The following is a 14,497-nucleotide window of genomic DNA, read 5'->3' on the forward strand; positions in this document are numbered from 1 at the left end:
CACATAATTATAGTTATATTAAATAGGTATCTCATCTAGAATCTGTTAACCAGATTTCATTCTTGATGTATCAAGAGAAAGACAAAATGCAAGGCAATTTGTACTGTCCTAAAGCAGAAATCAAAGCTGTATGGGATGATTTACTTTCTATTAGTCTCTCTCGGTTTACCACAGAGGAAAAGTGGCAGGAATCTTATTCTCTGTCCATTGACAATGGATACAACCTAGAAAATTATTTAACCTTGAATACTTAATATTTAGATGACCAGACTATATTGAGATATATGCCCTCAGAAGTGACTTGCCCATGATTGCATAGAAAGGCTGTGATAATGCTGGCAATCAAATCCACATCTCCACAGACTCAAACTAATTCTTTAATCTTCTCTCTGCAAAGTTACAGCACTTCATTTCCAAGTCCTATTTCAGCTGAGGTTCTGTGTTAGTAGCCAGCGTTCTCTCTCTGGATGTTGATGTCAGTGTTGTGGCACAAGGTTTGTCTCTTCCCAGGCAGAAACAATGAGAATAAAAAAATAATAAAAAAATATATTAAAAAACCCTTTAGATGTAATTAGCACCCTCTTTCAGGTATGACTTGAACTAACTCTAGCTTAGATGTTTCGTCAAACTTTAAAAAGAAAAAGGACCTGAAAGTTTTGCTGAAAAAAATTCAGAAAGAGGGTTTTTTAAAGTGCTTTCCTAGTCATTCTGTTTCAAAGCTGTTTGGGAACCTGATGACAACCCCTCTTTCTTTCTGTGTTGTTTCAGTGCTTGCAGAAATGACTTTATGCGGAATTCTAGACAATGACATACCAAGGACAAAGCTGCAATGGCAGAAACTTCAGAAGGATTTCAGGTGAAAAAGGAAAAGGCTTAGGAGGCAGTTTCCACATGTTTAGGCTTGGTTTATCCAACCCCCACCTCTGTTCCTTAACAAAGGAAATCTCAATAATTAATATTACTTCTCTAATCTTCTGGGAAATACAATTTCCCAGGTGTTATAGAGAATTCCTCTGATTAATTCTGTATATGCTCTTCTCCAAAGTCAGAGGAAACACAACTGTGACAAATTCATCAGTATTTTGAATACAGACACATGACATGTTGCCTCTCCCGTCTCTCTCTTCACTTTGGTGTGTAAATTTTCCACTCACTCCATTAGAACAAAAAGAAGACAAACCTGATAAGATTTGCAGAAGTGCAAGGCCAAAATACATGTCAATGTGCACAAGTAGCCTCTAATTTGTAGACACTGTAACATACAAGAAGATGAAAAAAGTAATAGGGAAAAAGTCGACCTCTATCAGACTTCAAATGCAAACTGCATACAGAGAACTTGTGCAAAGTCACAAAGTAAGTGCCCAGGTTAAAAAGGAACCAAACATGTAAAATTATTAGTGTCTTCAAGTTTCAGAATTAGCAGAAGTTATGAACTATGTACAGTGATATTTGTCCACGCGTTCAACAGAACTCCCACTCATGTTAAAGAGACTGGGTGCTCACTTATATTTTACTGGAAAATACAGTCTAATTTATATGTAGCCACCAAAAGCCAAATCTAACAAAATGTCTATCCTCCTAACTGCAATTTGGATTCACCTTCAGAAAGAAAAGACATGAACAAGAAATCAATGGGAACTTCAAACCTTAATGAAAGTGGTTGTTGCTCAAGGCAAAGGTTTATGTTGTTTGTTTTTGTCAGGTTGGTTGGTTTGTTGTTGCTGTTTTAATGGAAATATATTTGACTTAGTTGTATATACGGATAGTTTCTGAAGAAACTCACAATGTCAAGCTTTTGGAAAAAACATCACTAGAATTACACCACAGCGTGGGACAGAGTTCTGCTCATTCAGGATCTAGCACACTAGGCAGACCTTCACAAAGGCAACCAAGACATCGTTTGCTGTTATTTTATACCCACAGACACCCTGAGGGCACTATTCAGTCACCCACATATAAGCATCAAGTGATATTTCAGACAGCCTTGCCTATCCTACCTGGCTTCCTTCTTCTTCTCCAGAAGGTTTGAGGTCTCTCACATCTTCACTGCATCTGTCAATCCCTTGTGTATATCTTGGATACTCAAGAAAATCTGAAATAGTACTAAACATCATCTTTCAGCAAACATATATGTACAGTACAGTCTATACACACAGTCTACATGCACAGTATCATTTTGATTCAGTTGCTCACAAATAGGCCATTTTAGCAGCCCAGGAGTATCCTGTTTGGTGTCCGTCTACCGCTCCAGAAGAGAATGAGCTTCCCACAGACTCCAGTGGATCCATCTTAGCAATGTCTATTAATACCTGAGGGGGGGAGTAAACAAGACAGAACCAGACTCTGCTCAGCAGCGTCAAGTGACAGTACAAGAGTTGATGGGCACAAACTTAAATACAAGAAACTCAATTGAAAAATAAGAAAAACTTTTTGAACTGTGCATTTATTTGAACTCTGGACTAGCTTGACTAGAGAGGTTGTGGAGTGTCCATTCTTGAAGATAATCAGAGGCTGACAAGACATGACCCTGAGCAATGTGCTCAAGATGACCCTGCTTTGAGTAGGACATGTAGAATAAATGACCTTGAGATGCCCTTTCCAACCTCAGCTAGTCTGTGATTCTGTGAATCCTTTGGGCTCAGTTCAGTTGACCACACATAGGACCTAACAGCTTTTGAAGGTAATAAAGGTATCCTGCCTAGTCTGTATGCACTTTTGCAGAGGGGACATATGTCACATTTTCCAGCCTCACTCTGATTCCTTAGATACTCTAGTCCATAAATGCATGAAACTGTGAAAAGAGTAGCTGCCTTGCATTTAGTTACATCTTGGTACCTGTGCCAATATAAGCCAATGTACATACACAGACAGTCATCACCTTATGAAGCTCAACAAAGGCCAATGAACTTTGTAAAGGGTCTGGAACACAAGTCTGATGAGAAGCAGCTGAGGGACCTGGGAGAAAAGGAGGTTGAGGGGAGACCTCCTCGCTCTCTACAACTATCTGAAAGGAGGTTGTAGCATGGAGAGTGTCGGTCTCTTCTCTGAAGTAACAAGTGATAAGATGAGAGGAAATGGCCTCAAGTTGTGGTAGGGCAGGTTTAGATTGAATATTAGGAAAATTTTCTTCATGGAAAGGGTTGTCAGGCATTGGAACAGGCTGTCCAGGGAAGTGATGGAGTCACCATCCCTAGGGGAGTTCGGAAGATGTATAGATGAGGTTCATAGGGATGTGATTTAGTCCCAAAGTTAGGTTATGGTTGGACTCAATGATCTTAAGGGTCTCTTTTAACCAAAATGATTCTATGATTCTGTGATTCAACACCTGCATCTAGAGCCTTGGACTGGAAGTGTGATGACAGGAGGATGAGTCCCATTACTGTTATCACCTAGAGCTATCTAGTTTTCACATGTGTTTTTTTTAACTAATTAATGCATTTAACAAAAATATTAATGAGCCACTCTGGGCCATCATTATGGCTAGCTAAATTAAGGAGTTATCAAAGCACTGAGACTTTGCAAATTAATATGCAGTGTGAAGCCAATAGTAAAATCACGCAGAAAATTAGGAATGGTCAGTAGAGAGCATATTAGAGGAACAGGATGCTCTGTGAATAAACTACTGGAAGTATGCCAGGCTATTATCTCTTTATTTGTCAAATTTGGATCTTGGAAATAAATAGGGAAAGTTTCCATTGAAAATCTTCTATGATGTGAAAATTAAAATGAAAGACAACCAACCAACCCTTTATTCACCAGCAAAAATGTTGCACAATGAACTAGGGAAAGACATATCAGGAACACAGTTTAAAAAGCAAATTAGCAATTCTGATTCTGATTGAAAGAGATTAGGATGAAGTTTGTTTCCCTTTACTCCTATCAATTAAAACTGAAAGTAGAAATGCTGTGTGACAAAATCACATTGAAAACTGCATCAGAACATAATGCTTGTGGTGGAACCAAGTGTTTTGAATAAGTAAAAAGTCTTCCATGCCTGCTCAATGAGCCAAGTATACTATGGTAGCAGAAGAAGGTTTTGTGGATCCAATCTTGTCATTTTGGAACAGAATTAAGAGAGATATGACTGACCTTTGTCAACTTTTCATTCTTACCACATTAGTTTTTAACTCTCTTTGATGTGCCTTTCACTGAGACCCTAAACAAAACCACAGATTTGCACAGGTCTCTAATTTTAGATAAAAGTTGGGTATCTATTTAGACTGGTTGATTAGAGCATCCACATTAATGGTAGAGGAAGCCTAGCTTGACTAAATACCTAACTTCAAGTAGTGGGAAAGGGAAAGGGAAATAATATAAACTCACCTTCAGTTAAAATTAAATGGGAGGAACTTCTAATCATCAGAAGCCCATTCTGTCCTCCAGTTTTACAGGTTCAGTTCATCCAACAAAGTAGACAATGTTTTCAATTGCAGCTGGTATTACCGCCTCTGTTCCAGATTCTTAACTGTTTTTCACTTGCTTAGCTAGACTCAAGGTTGTTGTCTTGAGAAAAACATAATAATATCACCTCAAAAATGGTTGTTGTACAGACACATACAAGAATCTGCACATTAAGAATATTCCTCGTGGCAACAAACAAGTTCATAGCAAAACTACTCCAGTGGGAAACTGAGCAAACACAGATAAAATTCTGAACCTTTTTTTTTTTGGTTTGGTTGATTGGCTGGTTGGTTGGAGTGTTTTTTATTAGTGCTGCTAAGCACTACTTGGACTGATCTCTGGTCCTGAAGTCAATTGTCATGGTCTTGCCATACCTATACAACTAAGTTTTAGCCACCAAGCAACCAAGGACATGATAGGTTTCTGTCGTGTGGTGTCTTCTGCAAGACACACAGACAGCAGGACAGGATGATGTAGATGCTCTTTCAACTGTTTCAAGCAACAAAAACATTATTTAGGGCAGTGAATATATTTTGATCTGTATTTATTGGTACACATGTTTGCAGCCTTGTGCACATTTTCTTATTAATTGTCTGCCAAAACTTAGTCTCAATTCTACTCAGTACTCAGTCAATTAGGAGGGTAGGAGATGGATTTTGACTATCCAACCTCAGCTACTATTAGTATCTTCTGGGGAGCCTCTCTCAGGAGCCAGTGATCTCAGCTTTCAGAAGTAGCTTCTTGCCAGTCATCTGCTCCTTTAGTTGATTATGTTTCATTACATAAAACGTTCCTATCAGTCTATTCTGAGACATAGATGATCTCAAACTTTGTGCAAAGTTCAGTAAAGACATACTACCCTGAAGAAGACCATTAAAAACTTTATCTAAAATATCTATACATAATTTAGATCAGAAAAATGTGCTACTGCAACTATCAGCCAAGATCATAAGGTAAGAGGGTCAAATATGAAGCCAAAGTCACAAGAAGCCGATGACTCATTAGCTTTTGAAGTAAGGTACACGTATCTTTTTAATTTTATCATGTTAAGTGTTACAGAATTACAATGTGGATGTCCTGTAGGTCCTATGTCATATCTGTCAGCCCTGTATTTCAGATTCTTACCAGGATGAGAGGAAACCTCAGTGGACATACCCAGGCTCCAAGGTGTCCATGTGAAAAGCTGAATTTACTGTAGCTGCTGGATGACCCCATGATCCAGGTGAGAGTCCCGTGTCATAGACAAACTAAACATATCTATTATTCAAGAGATCACAATGGCCGTCAAGCAAGATGATTGATTTAACAAACTAATCTTAATCTAAATACAAATAAAATAAGAATAAAAATAAAAATAAATAAAAATATAATAGTAATAAGAATATCAGGAATATTACAACCAGTGTGTTTATATTCCAAAATACTAGAGATTTCTTCTAATTTTAGTTTCAGTCTAATTATTCTTGGGATAAGAATCAGAAGTCTGATTCATGGAATAATAAAGTTAATTATGTAAAGTGCGTATATTATCTCCTCTAAATGCCAATTCAAAGAGAACCTCCTAGTTTTTTTCTTTTACTTAGTTACAGAACACACTAAAAGAGAAAATTATTTTTCTTTTTCAGTATCACACCACATCCTTGACTTTTAGTACTCAGTACCTTGAGGCTATCTTAATTACCCTATTCGCCCTTTATTTGAGTCAATAACAAAATCCCCATGGACTTCAATAGGACCAGGATTAATTACAGACAACTCTGTTTATTAGCAATATTTTTGCCCATATTCTCTAGGACTTCTTGTACTCTGCATAAATGTGAAGTTTGCAGAGTGATACAATATGACTTTTTTCACTTCAAAAGAGGTGGTTCCATCCAGACCATACAATAGGAAAGGTCTCTGATATGTGTGACCCCTTTTACTCTTATGCCTGGGAGACTGCTAGTTAGTCCAAGCCAAAACTACACCAGGAGCTGTTCTTTCAGTATAAGAGTATGGGAGATGGCTGGTACAGACTGCAGGGAAATGCTCGAGCTGTTTACTGTTTTACAATTCCTTCATAATTCCCCAAAATTCCCATTCTCAGAGAAGAACTAGATTCTCTTCAGCCCCTGAAACAGAAGTGACTGTTCTCAAACATGTCCTCTCCCACCAAAAATCCATCCACTCTGCATGTCCACTACATGGTTGAGCAGCATTCAGCCTGCTTCTAGGGGAATATCATGTTTCACAAGAATCCATATATCGCTACTGATCTACAAATTTCAATTTGTATCATTTGTACATTTTAGATGTGCACGTTACCCACACAGAGTTTTCATGAGTTTTTTTTTTCTGTGTTTTTTCTGTTCTGCAGAGAAGGTGTGAGATCAGGGTAAGCAGATGTTCTAATTCCACATCCATGTTGAGGAGACATGATGGCACGAGGCATGGAAATGTTTCACAGTCTTTTTCAGGTGATTTTTTTTTTTTTTCTGACCACTAACACCTGTTTGATTTCAATGCTCCACTTGAAATCATGAAAAGCCACTGTTTTTATTTGACTTCCAGGTTCACAATACTTCAAGAATAAGAAAAAAATATCCTGTTCGTTAGGTGAGATTTTCATCTAAAACTGTGTCCGGATTTTGTTCTATACACACAAGTGCTTGGGTGAAGATTACAATAGTATGTATCGGTCCAGTGTAAGAACAGTATCAAACTAGACCAGTAGAGTCTCACAGAGACTATTAGTAATACCTCAGAAGAAGATAACAAACACTATTACTAATAACTTCATCTGTGGTTGCTCAGTATCTTAGAATATGAAAATTTGAGGAGTTTTCAAATAAATTATGAACTGTCTGCAAAATAAATATTTCTTTTTTTATGTATATCTTGGTGAAACATAGAAGTTAATTTGTTACTAAAGGTTTAAAAATATGAGCAGAAATATCCACATAATTAGATGCTCAACAGTCTGGCATCAGTTCTGCTCACACTAATGATTTATCTGACTGAGGACTCAATTAATAAAAAAATTAAAGGAGGATAATATAATTCATACTAATCGATATGGGTTTAAGGAAAACAGACTCTGTTAAATGAACTTGTTTTTCTTCCTCTTAATGAGATTACAAATTTGATTGACTTCTAGAGCACATTTAACTTGCAACCACTAGGATGTTGATTACAATTACAACAATTAGACAAAATGCTAAATGCTTTAAATGGATCTGGAGCTATCTGTTTGAACCTGAAATGGATGAAGATGAGAGAATATAAACTGAGCATGTCAATTTCTAATAGTGTTTCAGGTTTCAGTTCCTGCCCTGACATCAATTTATATTCTTATTAATGAGAATATATAACGTCACTGATGATAATGTTTTTAAGTGACTGAAAGTTTGCAGGAAAACTGATGAAGGGGAAAAAAATGTACCATGATCTGGATTGTTCAATAAGCTGAATGCCAGCAAACAATTTATTAATGAATGGAAAAGGAATTTGTAATTCTATGATGTAAATGCTTATCTTTTCCCTATGAGATGGTGGAGTCCGCTCTGGAAAGCAGTGACTCTGAAAGGGACTTGTTGGTCATAGGTGACATTCCACTAAGTATGAGCTTGAACTTGAGGGCAGAAGGACAAGAGTGTTTTGTCTCTCATAAACAAAATGATATCATGGACATATTCATAAAAGTCATGTTGCACCTGTCATAGATGTGAAGCAATGACAGGTGGGGTATTATGCTCCTGATATGTTCCTTTCAAAAAAGCTGTTGGTGAACTGAGTAAAGTGGTGTGGCCACACCTAGAATCCTGTGTTCAGTTTTGTACCCGTCACGACAAGAAAGACATTCAGGTGCTGGAGCGAGTTCAGAGAAGGGCAACAGAACTGGTAAAGGGTCTGGAGCAGTAGTCTGATGGGAAGTAGCTGAGGGAACTGGGGAGGTTCAGCCTGGAAAAAGGAGGCTGAGGGAAGACCTTATTGCTGTCTACAACTACCTGAAAGGCAGTTGTAGCAATGTGGGTGTCAGTCTCTTCTCCCAAGTAGCAAGTGATAGGATGAGAGGAAATCACCTCAAGGTCTGCCAGAGGAGGTTTTAATTCGATATTAAGGAAAAATTTAGTCACAGAAAGGGTTGTCAGGCATTGGCTGCCCAGGGCAATGGTGGAGTCACAGTCCCTGGAGGTGTTTAAAAGACACATAGATGAGATTCTTAGGGACATGGTTTAGTGGCCGTGTTAAGGTTAGAGTCAATGATCTGGAGGGTCTTTTCCAACAAAAATGGTTCTATAATTCTGTGTCATGGCAAAGCATTGTCTAAAGCTTTGTAGAAAATGACGTAGGTGTTCTGGTGGACACAAAGTTGAACGTAAGCCAACAACGTGCCTTTCCCACAAAGGTGGTAAAATGATATCCTAGCTGCATTAGAAGGATTGTTGGAAGCAAGTGGGAGGTGATCATTCCCCTCTACTCAGCACTGGTGAGGCCATACCTGGAGTACTGTGTGCAGTTCTAGGATCCTCAGTAGAAGAAGCACATGAACATACTGGAAAGAGTTCAATGGAACGCCACTGAGATGATTAAGAGTCTAGAACATCCCTCATATGGGGAAAGGCTGAGAGAGTTGAGAGTGTTCAGCCTGGAGAAGAAAAGGCTCAAATGAAATTTTCTCAATGTACATAAATACCTGAAGGAAAGGTGCAAAGAGGACCGAGACAGGTTCTTTTCAGTTGTTCCCAGTGCCAGAACTAGAAGCCATAGGTACAAACTGAAATACAGGAGGCTCCGTCTGAACATCAGGAAACACTTCTTTACTGTAAGGATGACCAAGTGCTGGCACAAGTTGCCCAGGAAGGTTGTGGAGTTTCCACCCTTGGAGATACTCAGAAGTTCCCTGGACATGGTCCTGGGCAAACAGCTCTATGTGGCCCTGCTTGAGCAGAGGGGTTGGACCAGATGACCTCCAGGGGTCACTTCCAACTTAAATCCTTCTATGATCCTCTGATTCTATACAGTATAAGAGAATCTACCATATAATGAAAGAAAAAACAAGCTTAATTTATTCATCTGAATGACAAGGTGATACAAAGAGCTGAAAAGAGTTAACAGATATACCCAGGCAGAAGATTTTGCTGGTTTAAGATTCAAATTCGGGAAAACGCAGAACAGAAAACAAATGTGTATCTTTACCAGAGACAGTGATTAAGAAAGGAAAAGTTCATTAAGTTTGACAAAGATTTTACATCCATGACCTTAAAAAGTAAAACCAAGACAGCATTATTACTGATTCTTCTATAAGGTACACCGCAGTTCATTCAACAGTTAATCCATGAAGATTTTCTGACACTTGTTTTGCTGGAGTCAAATTAACTGAGCAATTGCAGCTTTTGTTTCTATGAAGCTGTGACTGTCTTGTGCTTCCTGGTCTGTCTTTGGCTATTTTCATGACTTACACAAAATAGATTCACTGCTTTGCTTTATACTAATTCCATACTCAGAGGATGCACAAACAGAAACCCCTAGGGAATGAGAGAAGCTGACCCAACAAGAGATCCTACCTGGAATAAGGGGTTCTGACATAATGGGCAACTTTGCTGAATGCTGTTGTTGCTGCTGCAACGTTGATCCCTTTTACTTTTCTGTCAGCCAAGTATCCTCTCGATGTTCACATCTCTAGGATGTGATCAGTTTTCTTTCAATTAATTGTGTGATAAGGACTGATGATTCAAAGGGAGCGATGCAAGACAGAGAAGAGATTCAATAAAGAAGCAGGTCTGGACCAAGGTCATGCCACTGTACTCAACACTGGTGAGGCTACACCTTGAATACTGTGTTCAGTTTTGGGTCCCTCATTATAAGAAGGATGCTGAGGTACTAGAGAGAGTGCAGAGGAGGTGACAAAGCTGATGAGGGGTCTGGAGCACAAGCTTGATGAGGAGTGGTTGAGGGAGCTGGGGCTGTTCAGCCTGGAGAAAAGGAGGCTGAGGGGAGACTTTCTCACTCTCTACAGCTACCTGAAAGGAGGTTGTAGCATAGAGGGTGTTGGTCTCTTCTCCCAAGTAGCAAGTAATAGGACAGGAGGAAGTGGCTTCAAATTGTTCCAGAGGATGCTGAGATTGGAGATTAGGAAAAATTCTTCATGGAAAGGGTTGTGAAGCATTGGGACAGACTGCCCAGGGCGGTGGTGGAGTCACCATTCCTGGAGGGGTTATAAAGGCATTTAGAAAAGGTTCTTAGGAGCATGGTTTAGTGCTACAGTTAGGTTATGTTTGAACTCAATGATTCTGAAGGTCTCTTGCAACAGAAATGATTCTATGATACTTGGGCTAAAGTCCTTCTTGGCCACAATGCAGCACAGAAGCAAAGTGAAGGGAGCATCCAGGGAATTATTTGACTCTGCATATATTATAAGCAATTTTGAGAATATGTTTCCCCTACAGATACAATTTCCTGACAGCATTCTATGTCTTCTTTCATGTACCCCAAATTTTTTTTAACTCCCTAAAGCATTGCCTATGGTAATATTATCTGAGCACCTACTTCCAGAAGGCAAGTTAAGAGAGCAGAGGAATTAAAAATGAAGTGATGGAGGGTGATAGCGGAGGGAAAAACTATTCTCAAATCAGATAACAGTCCAGGTCTTTTTTTTTTTTCTCTTTCCTTAAAATTAATTAACTCTCTCCTGCTATTAAATTTAAATGCTGTATCTTAAGCATAGATAATTCTTTCTACAGGCTATGTCCTAAAATGTGAAGAGTGAATTTTCTTCTATAAATATAACTTAAACCTTGTTTTTCAGCCAGATGTCACACAGTTTGTATCCACACAAAAATAACAAATTAAATCCAAAAAATGGAATCTCCTAACTTTCTGTCATGTTCAACTTTCAGTAAAACTAAGACCTCCTTTTAATGGCTGCAGTTTGCCTGTCCTCGATTATGTGACTCTCTATTCAAGTGCAGGGGCTTTTCTTTGGGGACAGGAACAATAAAGCAATAAAAATTTTATACTTCATTCAGATGAATGAGCCAGTCTCAAATTTAAGTGTCAATATCCCAACTGAGGAAACTAAAAGATAACCTTGTACATTTAGTTTAACATTTTTAAGGAAACAAATTTAGCAAATTTTTGTTAGTTTTGTTTGGCTTCTAGGAGGAAGTGGTTTTAGAAAGGATTCGTTCATTTTCAAAAGGTGGATGTGGAGAGTAAGGATAACCCTGAAGCTGTGACAGTGAATCTTGGGACTCCTCAGACTCCCCTTTGTGTTGCAAAGGATAAATCATCCAGTGGTGGATTGCGCATAAAGCCTTTGGTTTAACGTTGCATCACAGAACTCCTGCTTTTCCTGTCAATCATGGAAACCCATGAAGTTAGTACTCAGGATTCCTGTTCAAAGACCAAAGGAAATTTTGCGTCCTACAAATAAGGGGACACAAATCAGCAACATAGAGCAATCCAAGCTCATAAGAAGGGACAATAAGACATGAGCAAAGCTTTGCACTCTTTGTCTTAAGGACCCAGGCATTTATTTGAAATTTACTACCCTTGTGTTAAGTTGAGTGTCTACCTACAGAGTAGGTACCAGAATTTTCCTCAGTAAAATAAGACGGACAACACTTGGAGGGGTTGCCTTTTCCAAATAGCCCACAGACTGTGCAAGACTTAGCCTGGGAGTACTAGTCTGCCATTTCTGATGCCAGGCAGGTAAAGGAAGAACCGAGACTTCTTCTCCCACTTCCCACTGTCAAAATTAATTGATCCTTATTGCTTTCTATACCATATTTTTTCTAGTGATAGAATATGTCATTAATGTTAATATAAACTTGTCATTTTCAGTTGTAATTCTACTGCAACTGGAAGAAAATTTTCTTTTTCTTCCAGCATGGGCAAAGTAATCCCCACTGGAGCAGTCATGTAAGGAGGACGCTTCCACCAGAACTCAGGCTGAAACTTGCTTTGTGGGATCAGAAAATTATCTAGCTAAGAAATACTGGCACTGAAGGTGTATAAATGCCTGAAGATCGGTAACTGGGGAGAAGGAAGGAATAGACTGGCATGGAAAAACTAAAGGTTGGATTTACAGGCAGTGGAATGCCTGAGTACTGTTATGCATTGAGACTTTTTTCTATATAGTGCACTTCCCATTTATAAAGAACTCTACTTCACAGGCTGTATCAAAGACAGATGGCCAGGTGAGCACCACCTATACATGAATAACATTTGATCTCATTTTTATCATGACTAGACAAATCCAAAATTTTAATTATTTCTCCAAATAGGCAATAGGGTTCTTCTCAATGTGACTGATTAACTTTCAGATTATGTCAGTGTGGGTTTATTGACTATGAGGAGATATTTGTTATTAGTGCCTCAAAACAAACCTTGATGTTTTGCATCTTACTGCTTTATTTGTACCTACTTCATGTCTGAGAATACCTGCATCCTGAAAAGTATATTAAGTTGCTGAATGTTGTTTTAAAACTTCTTCTCTACCCACATCCTCTCCCCTTTCAAGTTTCCTCATCTCTGCAATTTTCCAGCCATTTGATGATTTTACAATTGCTGACAAAAATAAATAGCGAAGTGTCCTCTCAGCTAGAAACATTTGCTAAGAGTATCTTCACTGTCTCTTTGTGATAAGGACTGGGATTTCCATAGAGTTGCCTCTGGTTGTCCTAAACTCCTTATTGTCATTCAGCCCTTGCAATTCCTCACCATCCCAAGAGATGCAGATGCAGAGGAGAAAGACAGAGAGAAAACCCAAAGTTTTCCTGCGAAGGCAGCAGAAATGCCCTCTGGAAAACTGACTGTCTCCAATCTATCTATGAATTACTTATTAACATGACTCAGGTCTTCGTAAGAAAAAGTCATCTAAAACATTCCTTGAGTTTGTCAAACATCATTATAAGCATGTTTTTTAAAATGGATGAAAGTCAGAGGCAACAAGCCAGCTGATGGGAATTCTGTTTTGTGACTCTTGGGTTGATTGTTCATTACTGAGTCATAGTATCATTTTGATTGGAAGAGACCCTCAGAATCATTGAGTCCAAACATAACCTAACTCTAGCACCAAACCATGCCCCTAAGAACCTTGTCTAAATGTCTTTATAACCCCTCCAGGAATGGTGACTCCACCACTGCCCTGGGCAGCCTGTCCCAATGCTTCACAACTCTTTCCATGAAGAATTTTTTCCTAATCTCCAATCTCAGCCTCCTCTGGAACAACTTGAAGCCATTTCCTCTTGTCCTATTACTTGCTACTTGGGAGAAGAGACCAACACCCTCCATGCTACAACCTCCTTTCAGGTAGTTGTAGAGAGTGAGAAGGTCTCCCCTCAGCCTCCTTTTCTCCAGGCTGAACAACCCCAACTCCCTCAACCGCTCCTCATCAAGCTTGTGCTCCAGACCCCTCATCAGCTTTGTCACCTCCTCTGCACTCTCTCTAGTACCTCAGCATCCTTCTTATAATGAGGGACCCAAAACTGAACACAGTATTCAAGGTGTATCCTCATCAGTGTCGAGTACAGTGGCATGACCTTGGTCCAGATCCGCTTCTTTACTGAATCTTTTTTCTGTCCTGCATAGTTCCCTTTGAATCATCAGTCCTTATCACACAATTAATTGAAAGAAAACTGATCACATCCTAGAGATGTGAACATTGAGAGGATGCTTGGTTGACAGAAAAATGAAAGGGATCAACGTTGCAGCAGCAAGAACAGCATTCAGCAAAGTTGCCCATTATATCAGAACCCCTTATTCCATGTAGGATCTCTTGTGCAAATGAAGGGCAATGCCTGTTTGGTCAGCCCTTTTCTCCAGGCTGAACAGCCCCAGTTCCCTCAACTGCTCTTCATAAGACTTGTGCTCCAGGCCCGTCACCAGCTTCGTCACCTCCTTTGCACTCTCTCTAGTACCTCAATGTGTTTCTTATGACGAGGGGCCCAAAATTGAACACAGTATTCAAGGTGGGGCCTTACCAGTGTCGAGTACAGTGGCATGATCACCCCGCTGGGCCTGCTGGCCACACTATTCCTGATACAAGCCAGGATGCTGTTGGCCTTTTTGGTCATCTGGGTACACTGCTGGCTCATATTCAGCCAACTGTCAT

The sequence above is a fragment of the Patagioenas fasciata genome, chromosome 3 (genome assembly GCF_037038585.1).
Source record: "Patagioenas fasciata isolate bPatFas1 chromosome 3, bPatFas1.hap1, whole genome shotgun sequence".
NCBI lineage: Eukaryota > Metazoa > Chordata > Aves > Columbiformes > Columbidae > Patagioenas > Patagioenas fasciata.